The following is a 17,271-nucleotide window of genomic DNA, read 5'->3' as shown; positions in this document are numbered from 1 at the left end:
CAAACACTTCTTGAGCTCTGTCAGGCTTGGTGCTGTGACCACTGCCCTGGGTAGCCTGTTTCAGTGTGCAACCACCCTCAGGGTGAAAAACTTTTTCCTGATCTCCAGCCCAAAACTCCCCTGACTCAGCTTTATCTTGTTTCCTTCAGTCCTGTCACTGGTCACAAGAGTGAAGAGATCAGTGCCTGCCCATCCTCTTCCCCTCACAAGGAAGTTGTGACTGCAGCAAGGTTTCCCTCAGCCTCCTGTTCTCCAGGCTGAACAGACCAAGTGACCTCAGCTGCTCCTCATAAGGGTTCACCTCCAGAACCTTCACCATCCTCAAGGCCTTCATTTGGAGGTGTTCAAGGCCAGGTTGGATGGGGCTTGGAGCAACCTGGTCTAGTAGAAGGTGTCCCTGACCATGGCAGGGGGTTGGAACTGAAGGAGCTTTAAAATCCCTTCCAACACAAACCATTTTGTGATTCTATGAAGAGCAGCAAATATAAGACATTGCATGCAGCTAGTATTTATTTACACAGTATTTTATAGGTGGAATTGGTTAAAAGCGTAGTTAACCTTTTGTCCCAAAGCCATGAGCATGCTGTCACTGTCTGGCTTTGATTGTCTCCTGCCACCTCCTGAGGCCCTCCAGCTCCTGGCATATCCCATGTTATTTCTTCCACCAAATCATCCACTCAGCCAACCGTAACTTATCCCCAGCTTGTGGGGTCACATAGTGCTAAGCATGTTTTGCAAGATTTCCTGCAGCTCTGCTGCTCCAGAGACTCAATGTGATATTGGTCCAGCTGGGATTATGCCTGTATGTTGCTGCAGGCACATGAGTATAGTTTGGTGTTCATCTCCATTACACAGATCTATTGAACCCTAAGAGAGGGAGAGACAGATATTTGCTAATTCATGTGCAAAAACTTTCTTTGAGGCTGCTAATACTTTTGATTTAGGTGTGACATTTCTTTGATGTATGAACACATCTGTTAAAGCAGATCACTCAGAAGGCTTACATGTCTGCAAGACAGGTATGTCTGAAGCCTTGGTCCATGAACTGGGGGAGGACAATGTTTATAGCTCATCTTTTATCTTTTCTGGACTGCAATTCCAAAGTAATTAACATTTCTCAAAAATGTATTGTTTATGAAATGGATGCCTTCAGAAAGGGCTGCCATGAGAGTTCTCCCTGAAATGTGTGGCAAGCTTGAGGAAAGCTCTTCACTTTCATCCCAGCTACCTGCCTGCTCTGCAAATCTGGGACCTCTTTCTGCTTATTTGTGAGAATTATATGCCTCTGAAATAAAGACCTGTGAAGCTGAGCTGAGAGAAAGAGTTACTTATCCCAAAGGTAAAAAATACCCAGGAATTCATGTTCCCTGCATAGTTAATTTCTGCGAGTCCATCATCATGGGCAACTAACATGTCGCCTAAATCATGTCCAAACTATGGCAATTCAAGAGGACTGCAGAAAAGTCAGATTTGTGTCTTCAAGACTCTCTTTGGAGCAACTATTCCCATGACAAGAGCTGCAATCTGCATAGTGCTTTTTGGTGACAGTCACAACAGCTCAGCCAGGCACAGGGGAGGGAGCTTTACCCATCTTCCTGGTGCTGATGCACCTTGTAGGGCAGGTTATGGGCACTGCTGCTGCCTTCTCTGCTGGCACCTTCCTAGTGGGAACACCACAGGGGGCTGGGCAGTTACACCCCAGTGAAATTTGTGCAATGCCAAACACAGGCTATTTTGGGAATTTTCCTACAGCGCATCACATGAGGGTTTGGGGCTATCAGTCCATCATTTGGATAAATGGCCTGGTTGCCTTCTATATGAAGAGGTGTAAATTTGCTCAGAGGGCCCTGATCTGCACTGACAGCTTGGTTAATGGTTTTGAGGTATGCAGAATGGAAATCAAACTCTATCGTGCCTTTCTAAATAAAGACATATGCTTGACATGGTAGTCAATATAAAGAAGGAGCAGGAACATGCAGGAAAGTGAATAAATTTCTTGCCAGTTAAAGGTATTCAGTTCTGTAATACATCACCACATAGCTGTTTCTCAGTGGTTGATCATTACATCTTCAGTCACCAAGTAAAGAGGATTTTCATTCATCTTCATTAAAGGCAGAATAGAGAACCTAAAATGATTAATTGTTCCAAAAGCTTCTCTTCTGTTCTGCTTTGTCACCTTTTTCCTTTCACTTTCCTCAGGTGCAAGGCCTTGATTTAGCGAGGTCTTTAAACATCTCTTCAAGTTGAAGCATATAATTAAGTTTATTCCTACCCAGCAGCGCCTCTAAGCATGTTCTTAACCATGTGCTCCAGTTGCTCTAGTCGCAGTGAAGTAAGGCGAGCAATTAAGCAGGTGCTTTGCTGAAGCAGAGCCTAAATGACTACTTAAGTCCTTTGTAAGGACGAGTATAAATCCTCCTCCTGACAGGGGTGGGAGTGGGGAGGGATAAGTTTTATTATCATCCTCCTCTTTAAAGCTTGACTTGGTCTTGCAGACTGCCCGGGTCCTTCCCTGAGATGGTGACCAGCTGGTAAGCGGCTGTCACCTCTCTGAAAGCTGCAACCATGTACAAAAAATTCAGATTTACAGCAACATTGACAAGATCATCATCCCTTTTATGGAGATGCAAGCTGGTGGCAGGGATGTTGGGAGCTGGCTTGTGTTAACCCAGGCAGGGGGAGGACAGCAGGGCTGCCCCAGTTTACACCTGCCGAGGATGGGGCAGCCAGGGAGGGAAAGGTTTTCCCTGGTTCTGTTTCACACCACCTTCCCACAGGGGCCACGAAGCCTTTCTGCGGTCAGTGTGCTGCTTGGAAAATGAGCACTGTCTCTGTTTAATTTTAATGCAGCCCATTAACTAAGCTGCCTCACTGCACTTTGTCCATCTGGGTCGTCCCATGCCTGCCAGAGTTTCCCTTTCATATTATTCCCCATCGATTCAGGAGGCCCTTTTGACTCACCCCCTCCCCTCCTCCTCTCCGCAGCCCATCAACATTGTGTTGCTCAGCCCTGGAGCACAAGCTGCAGCCATTCCTGGCGTTCCACTGCCAACACAGAGAGGCATCAACCTGTGCAAGGAGGAGTTGCACACGTGTTACTCCTGCCACCAAGAAAACAGCCCTTGCTGCCACAAGAGAGGCAAAAAGCACGATGGAGGGAGGGACCAGAGCTAGAACAGTGCACACTTACTAACCAGCAAAAAAATGGATAAGGAGGAGGAGGAGAAAGAGAAGGAGGATAGATACAGCAACAGCAGAAGCTTGGGTGGAAAGGGAGCTGGCAGCAAGGGAGGCAGCCAGACAAATAAGGTCCCTCTGCTGATGCCATCAACTATAGGGCCCAGAGCATGTTTGTTGTCATTGTTGGCAGCAGGGAGAGTTGAGGTTTGATTTTTTAATGCTCTTCTTTTTCCCTTCTTTACTTGTTTTTGTTTGTTTGTTTGTTTGTTTGTTTGTTTGTTTTGGGGTTTGTTTTTTTTTTCTTGTATGCATGTCTTGGGTTTTTTGTTGGGTTTTGTTGGTTTTTTGGTGACGTCTGGGCTGCAGCTCAGCCAAGGAGGGCTGGGGGCGGGGAAGGAAGGGTGAATATGGGATTTTGCCCAATCCACTGATTCTCAATGGAGGCTCCAGGCAACACTCGAGGCACTGTGAGGCAGCACTGGCCTGAAGAAAGGAACCTTCATGGGCTGTGGGGGGAAGGCAGGCAATGGCAGGCATCCCTCCTGCCAGGTGAGTGGGAGCCCAGCCACTCTCCCCTTCCCCCAGTCCTACTGCCCAGTCAAATCTCCCAGTGGAGATTTTGGGCCCTGAGCTCAGGCCAGGTGGTTGTGCAGTGCTTTAACATTGAAATGGGTAAATAAATAGCGTGTACAGAGCAGACCTTTGGCTGGAGGGATGCTGGTCTACACCAGCTGGGGCTGTACGTGTGAAACTTCACATATACATGTGTGTGTATACATATATATATATATATACCCACATTCTCGCATGGAGCGTGGGCTGTAAGGCTGGTGGCAGTGGCAGCAACTGTAACTTTCCAGCCTGGCCCTGCACAGCTCTTTCCCCGAGCCTGCCGTCCCTGGCTAGGTGATATCATCTCTTCTAGGAAAACATCTGGTCCTGATTTCAGGCCTGCCTGCAACTGAGCCACCGCTGGCCTTCTAGGCAACATGCCCTACAGATTAATTACTTTCACAGTTGAAAACGTGCACCTTGATTTTCAGTCTGAATTTGTCTGGCCTCAACTGCTGGCAGCTGGTTCTCATAAATGCCCTTTTCTGACAGATTAAAGAACCCTTTGATACCAGGACTCTCTCTCTCCCTTGAAGTGCCTGTAGATCAAATCACTCCTTGGAAGAACCAGGGAGATCGTGCCTTTTTAAATTGCACACCATAGGGAGGGTTGTCCAGACTTCAAACCTTTCCAGATTAAGCCATGTGGCATTAAATATCCTTTGGCATCCACACCTGCTCCTGCACCCCTCACTGGCACTGTGAAGGGCTGCCTGCCAGCCCGGGATGCTTGATGCCTTCAAGATGCAGACGCAGCCGTGCACAGAGTGAAAGAGGAGCAGAGATTTGGGGAGACCTGACAGATGCATTTGGCTGCTCCTTAGGTGTGAAAGGACCAATGAAATGAAATTTGCTGCTGTCTCTGCTACTGAGGAAGTCATGACATGCTGAGTGGGTCAGAGCAATTGAGGCTGACCACAAGTGTGAGGGTGGGAGGGAGATTGCAAACTGGCCAGCACATTGTGTACCAGCAGCCTTGGAGGAATAGATTCAACTCTTGGATCAAAGGATGTTTAGCCACAAAAGTCTCTATATGGAGGAAAAAAAAAAGATTGTTGGCTTGCAACATTTATTTTTCAGATTTTAACTTCTTGTGGTAGTATGGCATAAAAGGGGGAAAGGTTTTGAATGAAGCCTCGAGCTCACAAAGTGCAAAAAATATCTTCCTACCCAGTTTTGCAATAAAAAGATGTTTGTGTCTGCAATGGAAAGCTTTTGTTTGTTTGCAAGCTCTGCAGCCCAGTATTGCTGCCATGTCTATTAAGCCCAGAGCTCGTGGAGAACGGCATTTCCAGTGTTCACATGCATCTATGGAGTGCCACAGTCTGTAACATGCAGTCTGAGATGCTGAGACACTGCTGCTTGACCACACTTACAACTTTCTGGGGTTATAACCAGCTGAGATAACAGCCAGTTGGGTATAACCAGCCCTGGCTACAATAGCTGGGCAATATAAACACTGTCCTTGGCCAAGTAATTTGCAAAAGGGCACCCAGAGCATCTGTGGCATGGCAGGATCTGAACTTTGCTCTTTAACTCTGCCTCATCATCACAGAATCCTCTGGTAGAGATGGAGCCACTCCTCAAGCATTTTAGATCAGACAGAGCTGTCTGGGCAACATTTCCCACTAAACTGCATTTCTGAAAAATAGGATTAATCTCTCACAGTTGTGTATTTTAATCAGAGCTGCAAGTCTTAAGCTGAAGGCAAAGCAGGCCCCTACTGGGAAGTAAATTCATAGGTTATCTCAGGAGAGAGCACCACAACAGACTAGTCCAATGCAGACCACAAAATCTTTTATCAAAAGCTGGATTAAAAGTCACCTTTCAGGAAGATTTAACTTCTTTGCAGACTTGGTGCAGTCTCTGATTCTGCAAACTAAAGCAAATGGTAAAAGTCTGTTTCACCTGCCCAAGCAGGACCGGTGGAATTCTCCATCCCACCAGGGTGCTGACTGGTAGGATATTTCCTGTAGACCTGTATCTCCTTCAGGAGAACTAGGGAGAGCACATTGGTGTTGTGATATCAAACCTTCTTCTTCCTGTGTGGTGCTCAGTACTAATGGGAACGTAAAGGAGAAGAAAGATCTTCTTTCTTGCCTCAAATCCTCCTACCCCCCACCCCAGTCCCAAGGGTCATGTGTGATATGAGACATGTGTTTTCCTTTCATCCCTGCCCGAGAAACTCATGTTTCGGCATTAGCATGCAAGATGGAAGAGAGCCAGCATTTCTGGGAGGATTTCATCCCAGAGATTGCTTTCACCTTTTCCTGACTGTTTCCCCAGCACTGACTGCAGCAAAAAACCCTGTCAGTTTGTTACCTGCTCACTGCCCAAGGTGGTGAGCTGGATCTCTTGACTGTGTCAGTGATGCACTTAGACATGGTGACAAGCACCTCTCATCAGAGGCTGTTTTTGGCAGCTCAGGTACGAGGTGCTCTATAGGATGCATAGCAAAGGAGGCGTGGAGAGAGGAGGTGGCTTCTTGTCTCATCCAGCGAAGAGGTGTTAATTAAAGTGGCTATTTTAACTTTTCCATGCCCTGACATTCTTTGTCAGCCTGATGAGAACACACATGACCCAAGTGGCCTCCCAGGAAGCGCTGTGTGAGATCCACTCTCCTCCTTGGCCACTCTTCACCATCCCCCCTTCGTCATCATCTCCCGCCCACCCCCCAGCTTGGTGTTGCTAATGCATTTCCATTATTTATGAGACATCCCTTACTGTTTCCAGTTCAGCCTTTCTCATTCTTACTGCTTCTTGCTTGGCATGTTGAGATCCATGGCCCAGAAGTCAATATGACTCAACACTCATCAACCAAACACAAATCCCTTGAACTTCTCCTCTCTGGAAAGGTTTGTTTTAAAGGAGCAATATGTGATCCTTGTACATGGTTGTATGAACAAAGCGAAAGTCACAAGTTTTGTATTAATGGCTATGGAAGCCAGTGCCTTCTCAGGCTGGCTGCAAAATACATAACCTGTCATCAGCAGTAACATGGACCAGAATCCTGTCAAAAGATGGAAAAGAGAATTCATCTTTTCAGAAACACTCTGTTTTTTCAGACGCTCTCATGTTTTGATGGTGTATCAATGGGGCAGCCAGCTGGTGCCATCATGATTCACGTTTCTTCTGCCTTGCTGTATACAAGGAAACCATGTAAGACATGATCAGTGCATTTCCCATGTGCCATCATCTGACAAATCCTTGGCCATCACCAATTTCCTGCTCAGGATACAGAGAACTGACTACTCTCTATGTGAATAACCCTTTCAGCTGCAGCACAAGTAGGTTTGAACTCGTCGTAGTGAGTTCACTCATTGCAGTACAGCTCTGCAGGGAAATGGGGAATATATTATTCCTTTTTACAAGGCCTGCATTTGCACACTGACAGAAGAGGCCCAGAGGAATGCTTCCTTACCAGACAGCAGCCAGACCTTAGCTGCATGACCTTATGGCTCGCAGACAGCAATTTTACTAGCACATCCAAAATAAACCTATCCTTTGTCCTGATGCAGAAACTGCACGGAGGCTGTTTCATTCAGAAGCCATTCCTTGGACAGTTCATTCCTCTGGTGGCCAGGGAAGGCTGTCAGCCTGTCCTGTGAACTATTTACCACATCTGCCTTTTGTAACATCAAGTTATTTTGCTGCCTTGTTCCGTCTCCAGCCCCCACAGCAGGAAAATAATAGTGCACACCCAATTTAAGCCACGCACAACTCTCCCAGCATCTTCTGCTGGCCTTCATGGATGTCCATGGGTTTTTCCACTGCTAGTGAACGTTTCTCATTCCCACTGTAATAGCCCAGAGCTTGTTGTCTAAATCTGATTTTGAATTAGGCAAGGGTCCATGGTTCCATGTCAATGCCAAGATGTGGGTGGGAGCGGAGGGGAGGATTTTTTCCTAGGGATTTGAAATCTCTTCTTACACTGTTTCTGAAAGATTTAATCTCTCCAGGAAGCAGAAGTCTCTCGAGATGAGCTGTTTGTGCAAGACTCTGCCGTGTGGGCTTGAGCTGGAGCCTTCAGATGCAGCCAAACCAAAAGATTGCTTTTTTTCTCGGTTGGGACTAGTCAGGATCCAAACTTCAGGGGGAGATTTTGGTCCAAGAAATTGAATCCGAGCTGCTCTTATCTTCCAGTGTTTCAGATGAAAGGATGGTCTGAGCCCAAGAAGGCGTGTGAAATGCAGTCACCCTGACTTAGTTGTGCCTCCAGGCAGGAGATGTGATGGGACAGCAAGGGAAGCTGCTCATGGCTCGGGTGGGCGCATGATGAAGTGACTTGACAAGGGACACACAAACAGCCTGTAGCAGAGACAAGGAAGAAATTATCTAAATATTGTTCTGTTTTCCCTCTTTGATCCACAGAGACTGCTTTGGCTGGGCCAAATCCACAGCTGGTGTAAGAGCCTTCATATTAGCCAAATGTCTAGAAAAGATACAAACATCAAGATTGAGTTAGGAGTGAGTGGTCCCCATTTCTAACTGGAATTTATGACAGGAGCCAAATCTGGAGTTCACATGAAACACATCCCATTTCAAATCACCAAAGCCAACGCCTTAGTTGGATTTTCTTTTATACCAAATATCAAGGCTGAAAGCGTGGGAATGCCTTCTCTTGAAATATATCTTATTTCCACGGTCTGGCTAAAGAGGTCCCTCACTCCCAAACCATTACAGCCTTTGTTTCTTTCCTAAATCTCACAGCACCGACGTTTGCCATGAAATCACCGGGTCAGCATCCCCCTCCGGGCTTTACTCCCCCATTCTCTGTGAGCCTGCTGAGTTACACTCCAGGTTACACACAGAGACATGAGCTGAGAATCCCCAGCAGCGACAGATAAAATGCTGCCATGTGAAACCCACACTTGTTGCAGAGCCACGTTTTAACCTCGTCCCATCCCTCCCTTTCCAGAAAGCCAGCCTGGGTGGGAAAATCGAAGACAAGTAAGATGTTACGTCCATCCCGGGGAGCTGAGAGACGGGGGGATTTGTAACTGGAGAGCAGGATGGAGGCGGGGGAGCAAGAAACACGCAGAGATATTGATGACCCCCTATGCGGGCAGGCCGGCTGTCCCCGGCGCCCCTTTCACAGCACGTTTGGCATCTCCCGGCGCCATGCATCCCTCTACGTGCACATCCCCGCATGCAGGCGGGATTGGGGGGGCGGCTCAAAAAGCCTCGCTGAGAAAGGTATTTCTTGTGGGGAGAAAGCCGCGGGGCGGGGGGGAAAGAAAGAGGGCAGGCCCCTCGCTCCCCACTGAGTCCATTTCTCCTGCTTTGCCGGAGCTGTCAGCCTTGAATCCCGGTGGCGTCCCGTAACTAATTGACAGCAATGGGGGCCTTTGGGAGCCGAAGAATACGCATCCTTGCTGGGCGAGCGCTGCGGCAGGGGCTGCGCGGGCAGCTGTGGGGGACATAAAGGGCGGCTTTGAAAGCCTTTGTGCCTGCCCGCGAGTGCGTGCGTGTGTGTGGCGGATTTGTGCCGAGGTGAGGCGGGGGGAGAGCCGCAGCGAGAAGCCGCCGGGCAGCAGGGAGGTTGTCCCGGGGAAAAGGGCCGGGGGAGGGAAGGGAAGAGAAGGCCCCGCACGGCGCCAGCAGCGAGGTCCTCAGCTCTCCGAGGCCGAGCTGCCGGGGGTTCGGTGTAAAGCCGGGGCCACCGGGAAACTAGATCTCTGTTTTTCATCCTGCCCCGGCCCAGACTGTAAAATATAACCTGCCGGCACGGCCGCCGAGCTGCAGCTTCGAGAAACAAAACCCCTGCTGTGTTTTTGCTGGGCTCGGGGAACGGGCAGAGAAATCTCCCCTCCCAGGTGTAACCTGGCAGCTTTGTCCCTGTGGTCATCCTACTCCTTCCTGAGGATGCTTTGATACCCACCAGAGGAAGGGCTGGATTTTCTTTTTTTTTTTAAATTGTCCTAAAGCCAGTTGCACAAACATGGCCCAGTGTCACAGACAAAATATTGTCTGGGAGACATTTTTATGCTTTTGGCTTAACCAAAAATGCCCTATTGTGTGTGACATTTTAAGAAACAATCTCTGATAAAAGTATTCGCACATTTACAGCTGGAAAGAAATAAATTAACTGCTTGCTTTTCTCCGGGGTCTGTCACTGTGGAATTGAATTACAGAAGCAACCAAATGGGGACAAGTGTAGAGGAAACAGCTCCCAAGGCAGCTGGGCAAGGGGGCAACTACCAAACAAGCCCAGCACAACTGTAGTGGCAACAAGGGGCACTTCTATTTTAGACCTAATTGGCACCCAGTTTCTGAGAGAGAAAGAGTTTGAAAGATGGGGTATCAGTTCATAGGTTTGAAGGCCAAAAGATATCATTAGATCAGCTAGTCTGATCTTTTGTGTCATAAAGACCCCTGGATGATACCCAATTATCCTTATATTGAGCTAAATGACTTGTATCTGACCAGTAAACACCTTTTAAAATTTTTTTGTTACACTCTTTTGTCTCTTTATTTCAACTAAGCCCTATGCAAAAAAAGTGTGGACTCAGCCAGTCAAGAGCTTCCGGGCATTTGGCAAAATGCATTTTTCATTCTGCGTTTGCCTCACTTAAATAGATGCTGTATTTTTGCTAGATCCTATAGCAATACAGCATAGGAAGTCCAGATCCTCAGAGGTTTGCTTGCTGAACAAGGCTAATTGCTCTGTTAAGCTAAAAGAGAGAGGTGCCCAGCTGTCTCCCAGATCAAGTCCAGAGGCCCTTGGAAGTGCCCCAGTTCCCAAAACTATTCATGCTGTAGGCAAAGCAAGGAGTCCTCATCCTTTCTGTTGCCTGTGAGTTACACATTACAGGAAAGGGGAGCTGGTTTTCCTGGGGATGATAAACCATTTTTTGCCTGGCAGTAGGTCAGTGTGGGAAGGTTTTTCCATGAATCCAGAGTGGGCATGTTAAATGCGGGAGCAGGGCAAGCCCTGGGCGGATGGTTGGACTTGCTCAGAGCATCCAGCCTCTCTGGTACCCATCCAGCCCCTCTGGTACCCATTCAGCAGCTGGCTAGTGTTTCTGCTGGTGTGAGTTAATGATATTAAAAGGTGACTGATCAATCTGTGCTGCTGAAAGGGGAGAATTCCCTGACTAACCGGAAAAGCAGTTCCTCATGTTGTTGGGGTTTTTTAAGGAGGTAGAGAAAAGCATGAAAAAATATACTCATTTATCAATATTTTTGAAACCTTTTCTTTTCTGGTTTGTTTTTAGTCACATGGATGACGGTGTTGCTTTCTCCATGCCCCAAACACCCTGGGCCAATACAGCTCTGTCCAAGCTCTGAAAGATGATGTTTGGCCCATCTAGTAACTGCTGGCTTCAGCCCAAGCTCCCAATGAACTCAGGAAAAAGATTGACTCAGCTTAAAAGGGAACATGACCTTAGTCTGTACCCTGAACAATAGTTCAGAAATGCCTGCCTGGCCATAGGCTGCAGTGACTTGTTGCTGCTTGTGATAGTTGCATGGTGAGCTCTGGGCAGCTCCAACCACCTTTAGAGTCCATGTTTGTAGAGCACTCAGTGTGGAATTGGTATCAGTTTTCTGATGGATGCTTCCACACGTTGTCACAGCAGACATGTGATAGCAGAGCCTGACTGTGCAGGTGTGAGCAGGGATGGCACTGCTTTCCCCCTGCGAGCTCTGGAATTTCAGGCAGCTGTTTTGTCTGCAGAGGGTTTGCTGGTTTGTGTGGGAAGACAGACTGTGACTGCTGGTAGAGGCATCAGTTCAAGCCTACTGTTTTCCCTCTCTCAGCTGACAGTAAAAATAATTCAGTTTCAGATAATACAGCCTTGTTCTTTCCATGTGGAAAAATCGGAAAGGCATGCAAAACTCTCCCTCTTTTTTTCCTGCTAATTGCCTTGATTTCTGCTTCCACATTCCCAGCTGCCTCTCCTCTTCAGGTTGCCCTTTTTGACTCCTCGATTAACTTCTTTGTCCACCCGTTTACCACTCAGGACATGGCGACCTTTGGATGTAAATCTGCACTGACGTCCCTCCCACTTGCGTGCTTTTGTCGGGGCTGACATCTGCGAGACTCCTCGTGGTGGAGCTGGGAGGGAGCCGGGTGGATGTGGGATCTGCCCTGCCAGGGCTGCTGCCCACCTCCACTCTGTTGCTGGCTCCCTGTCCCAGAGCTCAATGCCTTAGCCTGGGATGAAAGAATCACAGATTTGGATCAGCAGGTGACACATGAGTTTAGGTGCAGCCTTCACCCTCTGCTGTCTGCTGGCTCAGGAATTCCTGAGCTGCCAATGGGACTGCTGGCTCTCAGCTCCTCAAGACACAGGCAATCTTTTTTATCAGGTAAATCTGGACAGGCATGCTTGGTGAGAAAACAGAAGCCTGCATACAGTCCCAGCCCTCATGCACTGCCCCTTGTTGCACCCTGAAGCTGCTGCTGTTTAAAAAGGGACGTTTTTTGGAGGATACCCCCAGAGCCAGGACAATGCCTTTGCTCCTTATGTTACCTCAAGGTGCAAGAGGTCCTCCCTGCACAACAAGTCTCTGCCAAGCCTTGCAGCTATAAGGGGGCCACAGACCATTGAAGAGTCCAGCTGTGCACCACAGACCAGAGCTGACAGGTGGGGTGGCCACAGCACCATTTTCCAGAAGCAGGGCCCTGTAGACTTTTGAAGCAGAGACAGCTTTTTCCCAAATGATGCCCCAGGCTGCAGCATGAAGGCACTATTTGCTCTGAAGTGGGTTTTACTCTGCACAGAGTTTGACTACTGGGATGTGGATTGCTGCTTCCTGGGTCCACTGTGATTTTTGGCAGTGTCTCCTGAATCCTGCTCTGAAGCTTTCGGCTCTGAAGCTTCTCCGAAGTCCTGCCCAGAGCCTCCACCAGGGATGTGAGATGCCAGTTAAGGTTCAGCTTTCCAGCGTCGCGTAGGGCTTTTGGTTTTAATTACACAGACAGAGCCCCCTTCCCCCAGCCTTCCCCTTGTTCCCAGCACAATGAGGTCAGACACCTGCAAAACTGAACTTTTAGGGAAATGGCCCCAGAGCAGGACAAAGGCGTTAGGCGGTGGGGGACGGGGATGTGAGGGGCAGGCAAGCAGCTGCGGCAGAGGAGGCACAGCTGGATTCCTGCACAGCACTGCCTCCCTGCCTGCCCCTGCCTCATCCTTCTAGGGCCTGTTAGAGTAGTTTCTCCTTGAGAAAGTGGAGTGGTTTCTCCTTGAACTCCATGGTAGCACCACAGCTGCCAGGCAGAAGAGTCCCTGGACAAGCTCCTTGCTGAAAGCCTCTCTGAGCAGTTAAGGGAAGTGGTCGTGTTTGGTGTGTATTCACTGAGCCCTTTTCTTCTGCTCAGCTTGACCCAAACAGAGACAACTTTGAGGAGGTTGAAATGAATGAGCTCTCCCCATCAGACCTGCAGATACCAGGAATGGGCAAGCTCCAAATCCCTGCCTTGCCTCACTTAGATCAGTCTTTCTCCCTTCGCTGGAGGTGGAACGCAGATGGCATTGCTGAGCTGTGTCCAGATGCTTGACTTGAAAAGTTTGGTTTAAATACTTTCCTAAAGGAAAAGAAACAGTAAGCATTGCAGCTGGACAAAGTGATAAGAAGTTGTACTTACATGCTCAAGAGGTCTGCAAGCTTTACAGAGCACTCTAGGCAAATGAGTTTTAGTGAAATCATGAATGGGTTGAGTTACACCAGGTTTTTGTTTGCCGCTTCCCACTTAAGAGTAAGGAAATAAGAGGACATATCCATTCCTTAAAAAAAAATAAAATAAGGATTTAGAAAGAAGCCAAAAAAAATGAGGGCATGACTAATGGGTGACCTATGTTCCCACCACCAGTCTGCTTCTCTGTGTTCCCATATGTAAAAAAAGAAGAAAAACAGTAAGTAGATAATGAAAATGGGATGACAGGGTGGAATAGGTGGATAATGAGGGAAAAAAGACTAAAAAGGTCATCAGTTCTAAAGGCTATGGATTCAGGTCAATATTTGGAGTGCCGGGAGAAAATCTGGGGAGTTGCATCATTCAGCTGCTCCCAACAAGATTTCTTGTCCTTCCTACTGACATTGGGCCAGTGGATCTTGCCCAGTAGTACCTGTTTTCATACAACACTTCTCCCTAGGTAAGAGAGGGCATTGTATGAGCATTGCATGAGTATAAAAAAACATCTCTTATTAGAGATGACTGGCTGGAAGGGCCAAGTGAATTCCCCTCTCTGTAAAGGTCTACATTGCAGCAGTTACAAGGCAGCAAGTTAAGCCTCAGCTTCGGACAGTGTTGGATTGAGGACTGCCAGTTTAAGCTCTGAAGGGTCTGTTTTGCCCTGGAAGGGTGTCAGGCTTAAAGTCTCCTTGCCTTGCTGTCACACTGTGGGAATGTTGCTGAGGGGTTCTGTGCCTCCCATCATCTCCCCTGAGGTACAACCCACTGTTGCTGCCTGGGCTGAGAGGTGGTGGTGAGGGCTAGGGATGAAGGGGAGGGGGCGGGGGGGGGGGAGAAGTTGGTGAAGAGGCTAAAGGAAGCAACTTTTTAAATAAAAAAAAATAAGTGATGAATAGATCGGCTAATCCCGGGAAACCTTGAGAATATAGAGCAGCGTCTGTGGAGCCTCCCTTTTTTCTTTTCTTTTTTTTAATTTTCCTTTCTTTAATTTCGCTGCAGCACGTATAATCAATTATAGCTTGAATCGGGGATAAGGGGAGGGAAAGTACTTCAATTCATAAATCAATTTTATACGGTCATCAGTCAGGTTGTGAATGCAAATACCTCTGTCGGTTTAGGTTATTCAGAATTAATTGACTCCCACCGGGCTGGGCTGCAGATGGAGAGAAGCTTTCTCACAAAGTCTGCTCAGGCTCAGCATGGGGGCAGGCAGGCGGGCTGGCTTCCTCCTCCTCTTCCTCCTCTTTCCTCTCCTGGAGCATTATACTATTGGCGTTGAGGAGAGTTTTGTGTGTGCGTGTGTGTGTCCCCTCTGTGAGAGGGAGAGATGCTTGAAGAAAGAAAGGGATATGCAAAGATTAAAGTCACAAGCCCCCTCTTCAGCCCTGGCCTGCGCAGACACTTTTATGTGATTAGGAATGCTTTGCTTTCAAGGGTTTGCTTTTAAGCCTTGAGCTTCTCTTGAACTTCTCCAATAAGAAAACAAACAGCAGTGTCAAAGCCTCCCCTGTGCCTGGAATTCGAGCTCGAGTTGTGTCATTAAAAAGCCACTTCGCTACTGGGACTTTGGCATCTGAGTCACTGTTTCAAAGCCAGTCTGGGGCAGGAGAGATCGAAAGTCATTAAACATCTAGTGGTTGTTTTGGTGGCCTATTGAAAAATGAGGTTTGGAGGGTTTCAGGGCCACCGGGAGGACGCAGAACAAATACTGCCACCTGAATCCCCCTCCTCCTCCTCCGGCACCTTCTCTCCAAGGGCTGCGTGGCTGAAATATCTGGCAAGTGGGGGCTGTATGGGGAAAACCCAAGGGATGGATTTTCCCCATCTGGAGGGGTGAGATGCCAGTGTAACCTGCGACCCCTCTTTTCCTCCCCCATTAGCACTACCCAGGTCAGCACACGTCTTGGGCTAAACAGCAGGGCAGAGCTGGCGCTGGACCACAGAGGGGGCTCTCTCAATTTCCTCACATGCACACACACACACATATACACACTCCCCAATCCCCTTGTGGGACTGCACCCAGCCTGGAGGCTGTTACCCCATGTGGTACCCCAGGGCTGTCACCCCACTCCTCTCCTGGCCCTGTGACCCCTTCCCTCCTCCCTGGCCAGCTCCCTTTGTCTCACTGGTTAGCTGATGCCCTGAGTTCCCCCACTCAAGGGACAGTGGTCCTGGCTTTTGCATGGTCTCACCAACCAGTCCAGGCCTCAGACTGGCTGGCATGTCCACCACATCAGGCACCCTGCACTGGAGGTTTGTGTCTGCTGTTGCTCCTTCCCAGCCATCACTCTGATGGAATAGGTGGGGAACACTACTTCATGACATACCCTGGGAAAGATAATTGGTATTAACACCCAGGTACTTGCCTTTCCCTCTTTGTTTTGGCTTGTCACACCTAGACCTGTTCAGACCAGGACATCTCAGCTTCAAACTGCAGTTCATTTAAAGAAGACCATCAGCCATGCATCAGTAGATACCTAACTATGAGATCAATTGCCAAGACCAGTCAGAGTGTGTAACCCTGTTTTCTGCCTGGGGAAACTGAGGCACAGATAAAGATGAGGCTCAATCCAAAGCATCCTCTTTTAAAAAGTGGCATAGCTGGGACTAAAGCCTAGGTCCTATTGTCTGCACTCTTGTCATGGTACTCGCCAGGACCCAGAAAGCAGACCACCATGGCTGAACACATGGGGCATCTCCATGCTCTCTGCTATACAATGGGCTAAGCACATCAGGTTTCAGCAGGGCTGGAGGAACTGGCACATCAGCACAGTGCTGGAGATGACCCAGAGGAGCTGATCCCCACAATGCCATGGAAACAATAGGTCAGAAACACCAAAAGCTCGGAAGAGACTGTGGAGGTAGCAATAACTGGAGAGGAAGCTTGGCTATGCTTAAAGCACCCCGGGAGGAGGAGGCTGCAAAGGAAGATGAAAGGAGCTGGCTGGAGCTGTCTGCAGTTAAGTGGGGAGGTGGCAAACGGCTTTGCAGTTCTTCAGCAGGAAGCGTGGGGAGCAGGTCTTGGCAAAGGGAAGCGAAAGAGAGGCGCAGAACAAAAGAGCCATGCAACTTCCACTCAATGCTTTCCTCCATTTTGGGCAAATCTGCTATTTTGAACAGCAACCAAAGAGCCAGGTGCTTTGGATGGTCTTCTGCAAGGCTCTGCCAACTTCACAGCACCCCTTAGCTGCAAAATTCTCTGCTAGTTTTCACAGATGCAATTTCGTCAAAGCCCCTTCCCATGGCCCACTCTGCCCCCTCTGCTTCCACTGCAGTCATGGGCACTCCTACACACACCATCCTGCCCACCCATTTCCCCTCAGTGCTTCCCCTTCATGACAAACACTATGGACAGTAATTCATGAGAATATGAATGCTCCAAATTCCTCATCTTGTATTTTTTGAAATGAACTTGGTCCATAGTCTAGAGAAGGCAAAGATGGGTTTGTTAGCTCCAGCACCAACCTGGAAGTGTCAGGGAATTTATCACCCCTGTCACATGCCAAAGTACAACCCATTAGGAAGGATGGCCCTTGTGTTTGCAAGCCTGTCAAGTCTTTCACACTGCAAATGAGAATTACGCAGACAAGTCAGGCTCTCTTCTGCTGAGGCTGTTGCACCTTGTAGGTTCTCCATGACCAGCATGTTGTCTGTGCTGCTCCTTCTTTTGGCAGTGCCAGGAGGATGTCCTGCTCTGGGGCTGGTGGTGACTGGGAGCATGGGATGGAGCACATTGTATGTTTTGTGTGTGGCGTGGGAGGCCTGTCAGGCTTGTGGCAGTACTGAAAAGCTTTTGCCATATGGCTCTTCACATGGGAGCCCTCTGCTCCCTCTTCCTG

This window comes from Lichenostomus cassidix, chromosome 1 (genome assembly GCF_008360975.1).
Source record: "Lichenostomus cassidix isolate B80296 chromosome 1, HeHo_3.0, whole genome shotgun sequence".
Classification (NCBI taxonomy): Eukaryota; Metazoa; Chordata; class Aves; order Passeriformes; family Meliphagidae; genus Lichenostomus; species Lichenostomus cassidix.
The sequence above is the reverse complement of the archived record's forward strand: the minus strand, read 5'-3'. Positions refer to the sequence as shown.